A 10,241-nucleotide genomic window follows, 5' to 3' on the forward strand; every position below is an offset into this window, starting at 1 on the left:
GGAAGCACCGGGGCATAGGCAATGGTCCACAACCAACTTATATTACAAATGCATCACCACTCTCGAAAAGCATCCAGTTTATGTGGAGCCTCTAATTACCAAACAGTATCAACTGTTCAATTCTGTGCTACAAGAATAAAGGTACCGTGAACTATTGCATGCAGTATATATTGTAAAATGGATGGATCATATTTTCTGCCGTCAGCCAGCTCTTTGCCGTCTGCTAGCGGACGACATAGAAGCTTTGCCATTCTGCTAGCAGATGGCAAAGAGAGAGGGTGGCCCACTAAGGAGAACCACCTAATAGCCACTTTCTTTGCCGTCTTCTAGCAGACGGCAAAGAGCGTAGCCAACCTAACGGCCGCCCCCCGGCCCCACCCCACAAGCTACGCTCTTTGTCGTCTACTAGCAGACGGCAGATGGCGAGGTATATATATGCATGTCCAGCTTGGTGTGTGGGTGAGTAAATCGCATAAAACTACTACTTTACAGGCTAGGGTTCCAAAAAACTATCGGTTTTTAATTTTTCGCTGATAACTACAAACTCGGGGGTCGGCCGTTTAAAAAAAACCCAAATGTCCGTTGCTTAAAAATTAAACCTGTTTATGATAGGTCGGGCCCGCACCTAAACATTCCGTCTATTTGACCATGTGTTTGACCATTAACTGACATGTAGGGCTCACATCTCAATATCTGAAAAAGCAATCGGGTCCCTAGAAATTTTCTGAAAATGCAATTGGGTCCCTGGAAGTTTTTAGAAAAAGCAATCAGGTCCCCAGATCTAGAGGAGGCGCTCCCACCATGGCAGGAGCTCGATCTCGACCGCTCTGCCTGGAACCATGATGCCACCTCCTCCGGGCTGACACTGTGCACTGCCTGCGGCCGGCGAGCCGGGCCCACAATGGCCGGATGCACGCCGCCCCTTGCCTGAGGCTGCCGCCACGCCGCCCCTTGCCTGTGTGCGCCGACCACCACACCCTACCTCGCCTGCGCCGGCAGCCACGCCCTGCCTCGCCTGTGCCGGCGGCCACACTCTGCCTCGCCTGTTGATACGTCTCCAACGTATCTATAATTTTTGATTGCTCCATGCTACTTTATCTATTGTTTTGGACTATAATGGGCTTTATTTTCCACTTTTATATTACTTTTGGGACTAACCTATTAACCAGAGGCCCAGCCCAGAATTGCTGTTTTTTTACCCTTTTCAGTGTTTTGAAGAAACAGAATATCAAACGGAGTCCAAACGGAATGAAACCTTCGGAAACGTGATTTTCTCACCGAACGTGATCCAAGAGACTTGGACCTTACGCCAAGGCACAAGAGAGGCGGTCACGAGGGTGGGGGCGCCCCCTCTAGGGCGCGCCCCCTGCCTCGTGGGCCCCCTGTTGCTCCACCGACGTACACCTTCCTCCTATATATACATACGTACCCCCAAACGACCAGAACAGGAGCCAAAAACCTAATTCCACCGCCGCAACTTCCTGTGTCCACGAGATCCCATCTTGGGGCCTGTTCCGGAGCTCCGCTGGAGGGGGCATCCACCACGGAGGGCTTCTACATCAACACCATAGCCTCTCCGATGAAGTGTGAGTAGTTTACTTCAGACCTTCGGGTCCATAGCTAGTAGCTAGATGACTTCTTCTCCCCCTTCTCCCCCTCTCTCGTGGAGATCTATTCGATGTAATCTTCTTTTTGTGGCGTGTTTGTTGAGACCGATGAATTGTGGGTTTATGATCCAGCTTATCTATGAATAATATTTGAATCTTCTCTGAATTCTTTTATGTATGATTGAATTATCTTTGCAAGTCTCTTCAAATTATCCGTTTGGTTTGCCCAACTAGATTGGTAGTTCTTGCAATGGGAGAAGTGCATGGCTTTGGGTTCAATCTTGCGGTGTCCTTACCCAGTGACAGAGGGTTGCAAGGCACGTATTGTATTGTTGCCATCGAGGATAACAAGGTGGGGTATTTATCATATTGCATGAATTTATTCCTCTACATCATGTCATCTTGCTTAAGGCGTTACTCTGTTTTTAACTTAATACTCTAGATGCATGCTGGATAGCGGTCGATGAGTGGAGTAATAGTAGTAGATGCAGAATCGTTTCGATCTACTTGTCTCGGACGTGATGCCTATATACATGATCATACCTAGATATACTCATAACTATGCTCAATTCTGTCAATTGCTCAACAGTAATTTGTTTACCCACCGTAGAATACTTATGCTCTTGAGAGAAGCCACTAGTGAAACCTATGGCCCCCGGGTCTATTCTCATCATATCAATCTCCATCACTTTAATACTTGCTTTGTTTTTGCTTTGACTTTACTTTTCACTTTGCATCTATATACCAAAAATACCAAAAATATTATCTCTATCAGATCTCACTCTCGTAAGTGACCGTGAAGGGATTGACAACCCCTAATTGCGTTGGTTGCGAGTAACTATCGTTTTGTGCAGGTACGAGGGACTTGTGCGTGGCCTCCTACTGGATTGATACATTGCTTCTCAAAAACTAAGGGAAATACTTACGCTACTGTGTTGCATCATCCTCTCCTCTTCGGGAAAAACCAACGCAAGCTCAAGACGTAGCAAGAAGAATTTCTGGCGCCGTTGCCGGGGAGTCTACGCAGAAGTCAACATACCAAGTACCCATCACAATCCCTATCTCTCGCATTATATTATTTGCCATTTGCCTCTCGTTTTCCTCTCCCCGACTTCACCCTTGCCGTTTTATTCGCCCTCTCTTTCCCAATATCCTCCTCTTTTTCCCGTTGCCTTTTCCTCGTCCGTTTGTTTGCTCGTGTGTTGGATTGCTTGTTTGTCGCAATGGCTCAAGATGCTACCAAATTGTGTGACTTCACCAATACTAATAATAATAATTTCCTTAGCACTCTGATTGCTCCTCTTGCCAATACCGAATCTTGTGAAACCAATACTGCTTTGTTGAATATTGTTATGAAAGATCAATTCGCCGGCCTTCCTAGTGAAGATGCCGCTACTCATCTGAATAGCTTCGTTGATTTATGTGATATGCAAAATAAAAAAGATATCGATAATGATGTCGTTAAATTGAAGCTATTTCCTTTTTCTCTTAGAGATCGTGCTAAAGCATGGTTTTCATCTTTGCCTAAAAATAGTATTGATTCTTGGAACAAGTGCAAAGATGCTTTTATCTCTAAGTATTTTCCTCCCGCTAAGATTATCTCTCTTAGGAATGATATTGTGAATTTTAAGCAACTTGATCATGAACATGTTGCACAAGCTTGGGAGAGAATGAAATTAATGATACGTAATTGTCCTACTCATGGTTTGAACTTGTGGATGATTATACAAAAATTTTATGCCGGATTGAATTTTGCTTCTAGAAATCTTTTAGATTCGGCCGCGGGAGGCACTTTTATGGAAATCACTCTAGGAGATGCTACTAAACTTCTAGATAATATTATGGTTAATTATTCTCAATGGCATACCGAAAGATCTTCTAATAAAAAAGTGCATGCGATAGAAGAAATTAATGTTTTGAGTGGAAAGATGGATGAACTTATGAAATTATTTGCTACTAAGAGTGTTTCTTCTGATCCTAATGATATGCCTTTGTCTACTTTGATTGAGAATAATAATGAATCTATGGATGTGAATTTTGTTGGTAGGAATAATTTTGGTAACAACGCGTATAGAGGGAATTTTAATCCTAGGCCTTATCCTAGTAATCCTTCTAACAATTATGGAAATTCCTACAACAACTCTTATGGAAATTTTAATAAGATGCCCTCTGAATTTGAGAGTAGTGTGAAAGAGTTTATGGATTCACAAAAGAATTTTAATGCTTTGCTTGAAGAGAAATTGCTTAAAGTTGATGATTTGGCTAGGAACGTTGATAGAATTTCTCTTGAGGTTGATTCTTTAAAGTTTATATCTATACCTCCTAAGCATGATATCAATGAGTCTCTCAAAGCTATGAGAATTTCCATTGATGAGTGCAAAGAAAGAACTGCTAGGATGCATGCTTCCAAAGATGCCTTTATTAAAGCGTGTTCTTCTAATCCCTATGAAAATCAAGATGAAGATCTAAAAGTTATTGATGTGTCCCCTATTAAGGGCGTGTTCGGAAGTCCTCCGCATCGCTCAACTCCACAGTTTCTCAGCTGCGCGCCGGGCTCCAGCTCAAGCGAGAAGCCAGGATCATTCGGTACCGCCACTACACCACGATAGAGCTTATGTGACACAATTTTGTGGGCAAAGGTCCAATGATCTCCACAAAATAACGGTCAGCATAAGTTTTAAGTTTTGTCTTCGGATCATGTGTCGGCGAAGGTACGTCATCATGGACACACTAAGAGTCGGCAATCTCGTAGCATCAATGTATCTGTCAGTAATTGGTTAATAACATGCTATGTGTCGGCATATATGTGGACCTTGACAGTTTTTCAGTCGGCATAGATGGGTACTTAGCGACTTAAAATGTATCGGTGTACATAGGGTGTAAGGACACAGACTAAGTGTCGGCGTAGGTAGACACGTGTCAATGGATTGATGGTTGGAAACTTGTGGCGCGCGATTTAGGCGCGAGGGGGAAATTTCCGGGTGTTCGTGCAAAATATCCTCCACCCCCGTGCAAAATATCCCCAACTCCACGACCCTAACCTGCGCCTGCCGCCGCCGCCCTCGTGCTTGATCCACAGTCCTGCCGCCGGCCTCGCGCTCCACCCCCGTCGTCAAGCCGTCGTGTCGAAGCTCGCACTCCCCCGCCCCTGAGCTCCACCCCGACATCCACCCGTCCTTACACTCTGCCCCCCTCCCCCCGAGCTCCATTCCGAGATCGAGCCGCCGTCCTCTCCAGATCTAACTGCCGTCCTTGCCCCCTCCCCTGACATCCTGCCGTCTTCCTCCCCAATCCCCGTCCCTGCTACTACAGGGGCTCCATCTCCGGGCTCCCGTTGCTGCCACACCTGCTGTTGCCGGGGCTCCATCTCCGGGCTCCCGTTGCAGCCGGATCTGCTGCTACTGGACCTGCTGTTGCTAGGGCTCCATCTCAAATCGAGGACATTCACCCCATTCCATTCCCCACTTCCCTGCCGCCGCCGCCCTCGCGCTCCATGCCCCCATCCCTGCCGTCGCTCCACCGCCTACGTCCCCACCGCCCTGCCGTCGGTGTCCTCGCGCTCCAACGTCACCCTCATCCTTGCCGCCACCGTCCTCATGCTTCCCTGCCGCCGCCGGGGTCACAGCCATAACTCGACCCCGAGCTCCGTTTGTCCGCCGCCCCCAACCCCATCCCCCTCCTGCCTTCCTCCCCCCACTGCACCCCCCCACCCCCCCCCACACACCAATGGTGGGATCCCCAATTTGTTTTCTTTGCTGTTGTTCTTCCATCCGTGAGTACCACCATGTGTCAGTAGATCGAATTGCTAGTTTGCTGCAACTTGAGAGTTGTACCGTTGGTAGCCGCGTGAGTGGTTTGGACATGTTGTTGATCTGAAGCAAGACCTGATTCCTGCTAACTTAATCTGCCCCTTTTTGTTTGATAATATGGTGTAGTATTACGAAGATTACTAGTTGGATCCATATACCACTGAGCAGCAAAAATATATACCTTGCTTTGTTTTATTTTCTAATTCGTTGCTCAGATCGATGGTTAGATGGACATGGTACTTTAGCTCCGGAATTCTAAGCTTGCATATTTCTGAATTCTAGGTCTGCACCGGTATCATGAGTTAATCAGATGCGTGTCACCAGCTATAGTGATGATATTACCATCATTTTCCTGCAGAGAGAGCACTGCCTGCTACAATCAAACTATAGTTGCATTATCCTGTGCCAATCAGTTTACAAAAAAATAAATTGTCCTCTCAAACTAATGTGTTGTCTTATTTTCTCACTTTGGCTGGTACAGTGATACCAATCTAATTGCAGTCGAGGGGATATGTGATAACTTGAAACTGAGCACAGAACGTTCTTTCTTGGTTTGCATTTGGTGTAACCCCCCTTGATTGTTCTTTTTCCTCTGTCTTATAATCCTCTGATTGTCAATCCAGTCATATATTGATGATGTATTGATCATTGGTTATCAGAAGTTTTCTACACATTGCTGCTGGGTAGAGCATCTATTGCAACTACAATTGGCGATATCTACACAGATCTATACATAAAAGATAAGTAGGAAGTAAGCTTCTATAGTGTGACGTAGAGGTATTGGCCATACACCATGAATGATAGAGGCTGTGCAGCTGATATTCATAGTTTAATTACTTTTTCCTCCAAAGAGATACATATTTTTAGCTATAATGTGTTAGCTTGCTGACAGTACATCGATATATTCTCCAATCTGGTTCAACTATGCCTATACTCTTTAGTTTTATGTTGATGTTTACACTCTTTCTTCTGGTCTGGAGTCTTGTATTTTTTTTCTGAGGTGTGTACTTCACTTTTATGTTGTATACACAAGTATTTTCAGATAAATAAAAGCAAGAACATTAGAGAGCATGCAGGGCCCTGAATTTGGAGAATCTAGGCGTATATCTGTACAATATTATTGAGGTAATTTTGAATTTCTGAAGCTTGGTCTGGGCTTATGGTGCTTAGTTTTTCAGTGGGTTTTGCCGAGCAACTGAAATTTCCAACTACTTCTATTAGCATTATTGCACCTGATCATGGCTGATTCTGCACTATTCCCCTTCCTTGATCTATTCGTGACACATCTAAATTCATTTGTGGATCCTTACTCTGTAGTACGGGGACCCTGAGGTCCTTGGAGCCACACACGTTGCCACATGTTAATTATCTTATCGATTGGCGTTAGTAGGAGGTATCGAATATAGATGGACTATCTTCGTTATTGAATTGGCGTTAGTAAGAGGTATTGAATGTAGATGGGCTATCTTGGTTTTTGAATGCTAGGTTGTCGGGCACTCGGGATGATGATGTATGGCCAGGGGTAGGCAAGCTCCCAAACTTGCACGAGTACCCTGACTTTTTTTTTGAGAGTACCCTCACTGGAACTTCTCAAAACTGTCTACTGTATTAGTCTTGACGCCAATGGTCTTGATCTGCTTGAGTTTATAGTAATCAAACATGTGTATCCGACTATTCGTGCTACTTGATCCTTGCAGAAAAACAGAGAAGAAGAGGGGCTCTTGTAAGAATCTTGTACTAACTTATGGCTGTGATCCTTGAGAAAATGCGGCAGTAAGGACAAGCCAACAAAGAGGATCTCTGCAATGAAAGGTCATGGAGCACCCATATTTTCAATGATGTAGACTAAGGCGCTGTGTTGGAGCTGTCTTCGTGACTAGCAAGAAGTGGATATTGCAGTTTGTGTTTGTCCTGAAGCATATTTTGTGCTTCCAGGGCAGGCATTTTTGCCTCTGTTTTTCTAGCTGCCATTTAGTTTGCGCCAGTAACCTAATATTGTGATGGATAATATCTATGGAGTTGTGCATAATAATTCTGGAGTGCCACTTCTTTTTTGTAGCTAGCATGTAGCCCATTAAATTCCAGCCTAGTTCGTAGCAGGTTTGAGTAGATATGTAACTCACTGTAGAACGGTATTCACGCTAAGATGCCTGTTTAGAATGGAAAAGATGGCTATTTTGTTGCAGGTTTGAGCAAACTAATTGTAGCCTATTATCCCCATTAGGGCTGTAAGCTGTAGGAAGATGAGGACTTCAATCTTAATAATGGCAATCTGGTTCAAGAATAAGACAGTACTTCAATCTTAATAATGGTGGTACATGGTGGTTTTATGAGATGTTCGTGTACATTCTGGTGATGGCCTAATGTTACCTGAACATCATTTGTGCATTTGAAAAGTTCATCCATTAAACTTACCAAGGAAATAACTTGCAGTCCCTCAGCCTACTTTCTAATTTGATTTATGGTAAGTCGAGTTATCTATATTATTAAACACAATTTTCCTTTTCACAGGTTGGTTGATACATGTATGCACATTTTTCAGAGCAACGTGCAGTGGAAGAAGCAGCCTGTGAACTGAAATAGTTTGCATTGGAAACAAGTGCTGTGAGTATGTTATCATTTGATTACACATAATCTGTACAACCCCTGAAGTATTTTCCATAGTTCTCTTTGGAATCCTTTTCTTTTTTGATGAAACACAAGTGCCCCAAAACTGATTTTCCTGTCATTTAGCTATATTGATCATATGATATTGAACTAGAAACACCAGTACATAGACTAAATATCACACATTAGAGTAAACCAAATGGCAAGCAAGGAAAATGTGTCACACATGACACTTCAGTGTATCTGAAATTGTAAAACTTATATGTGAGCCATGTTTGGCTGGAGCTTCATGTGTAGACATTTTTTGGACTTCCTTTTTTGCAATAAAGATTGTGTGCTATGATTTCATTATAGTTCTATTATACTTAACCTCTATAATGTTTCATTTGAATGTAGAATACAAGGATTTCATCAATTGCCTATTAGAAGACCTATTAAAAAGTAATGATTATTTTTGTAAATCAAGGATGAAAAGAAGACAACTGATGTGCAAGGACGTGCAGGTACTACAACATATTGCATACAATAAGCTTTTTGTTTTTGTCTCGGAAATACACATACATCATTTGAGTGTCCACTAGAGCGCCAAATTTTTGCCTGGACTTATAGCATCACTAGATAAGGTTTCGTGTCTTCTATATAAAACTAAATCCACATACTGCAGTTTTAAAATTGAAAATATAAAAATCACATGATGTTATCTGATGCCCACATACATTCCTTAGGAATTAGCATAGATCAATATGTATACAAAACTAAAGATCACATGGCATATACAAAACTTCACCATACTGCAGTTCTTTTTGTCTGAAGCTGTACATTTTGGTTCTACTTCATCAGATAACATACAACCACAATTATTTTTTAAATTATTTTCAAACTATGAAATGTGCAAAATTGTTGGGGTGCACCCATGCATTTTCTCATATCTACACGTGAGTAACACATCACATGTTTGCAGTCACATTCAGTTTGAACGTATGAGAATTTGACCTAAAGCCTCAGGATACCTATGAAAATTTTCTCGATATTGGTTATATTTCTTATGAATCCACTTTGGCGTAAAACATTTGAAAAATGTCTATGTCTTAACTAGGTGTTAGTATGAAATGATATTTGCACTTTTGTCAGATATTGAGTGAGCATAGTTTCATTATTCGCTTATCATTAAGATCGTGTGGAATATTTTCAGGTACTCAGCCACCTAGTGCGCATGGATGTGATGACTTCGTAGTCTTATGTAGCATTTGGCCGTTTGTAGTATTTCGGACTAGCCAACTTGTAATCATGAATCTTATGTGCGTTCTGGACCATTTGGTGCTTCAAGTGTTCTGGAGTAGAAATCTTGTGGTCATGGATGTGACTTTTAAGCCTTTTGGACCATTTCGTGTTTCAACTCTTTTAGAATAACAAATAGTGGTCCTTTTATGTGGCTTGTGTTTCTGGATGGTGGTCAAGATGGCCAAACTTTGCTTTGTCAATGTTGTCTTGTTTTTGAACTTGTGATCAATGTATATGTATGTTTGTGAACATATTATCAATATTTGTGAACATGTGAGCATTGTGTAATATTTGAACATGAGCAATATCCAATTTTTGTTTTGGCTGTACACTATCTTACTAGCAATTTATGTGTTGGGAAAAACATTCCAACTGAGAAAGTGTCGCCAAAGGTACACCCCATAGTCATATAGAGTAAGTGTCGGCAATGGTGAAGACCTTCCTAGGCAATTTAAGTGTCGGCATAGGTAGGGTGTACATTGACTAATCATGTGTCGGCATAGGTAGGGTGTGCACGGACAGTCCATCTGTCGGTGTATGTAGGGTGTACATTGACATATTTTCTGTCAGCATAGGTAGGGTGTATGCTAACTAAAAAAGTGTCGGCAAGTGAACTTATGTCGGCAATACCTTTGCCCACAGCAATTCCTCCGACTCTTTTATCTTCTGTCAGCATATGTGTTAGCTACAAGTTATGTGTCGGCAAAGGTACCATATGCCAACAGATAGATGTGTTGCCAAAACTTGACCGTGGTGTAGTGCGCGTCCAGCTCCTCCCCACGCTAGGCGGGCTGGCAGCCTGCTAGGCCAGTCTAAAGCCCATCCAACTTAATAGGAAAAGAGGCCTAAGGCCTGCTCGGGGAGAGTACGAGAGACACTGGGCCTGGCCCAGTTTGGAGGAACGCTGTGAGCGCGGTCAGGATGTGTTCACGCTGCC

General features: G+C 43.0%; 1 long non-coding RNA gene across 1 annotated transcript; it reads left to right on the plus strand.

Annotated features, from left to right (window-relative positions):
* The first annotated feature begins 5,396 nt into the window (after positions 1-5,396).
* On the plus strand, positions 5,397-9,553 carry LOC123133169 (uncharacterized). The gene is made up of 4 exons (XR_006465175.1): positions 5,397-6,541; positions 7,928-8,024; positions 8,420-8,526; positions 9,216-9,553. It is a non-coding gene; the product is annotated as an uncharacterized lncRNA (long non-coding RNA).
* Positions 9,554-10,241: the final 688 nt, after the last annotated feature.

The sequence above is a fragment of the Triticum aestivum genome, chromosome 6B (genome assembly GCF_018294505.1).
Source record: "Triticum aestivum cultivar Chinese Spring chromosome 6B, IWGSC CS RefSeq v2.1, whole genome shotgun sequence".
NCBI classification, from domain to species: Eukaryota; Viridiplantae; Streptophyta; class Magnoliopsida; order Poales; family Poaceae; genus Triticum; species Triticum aestivum.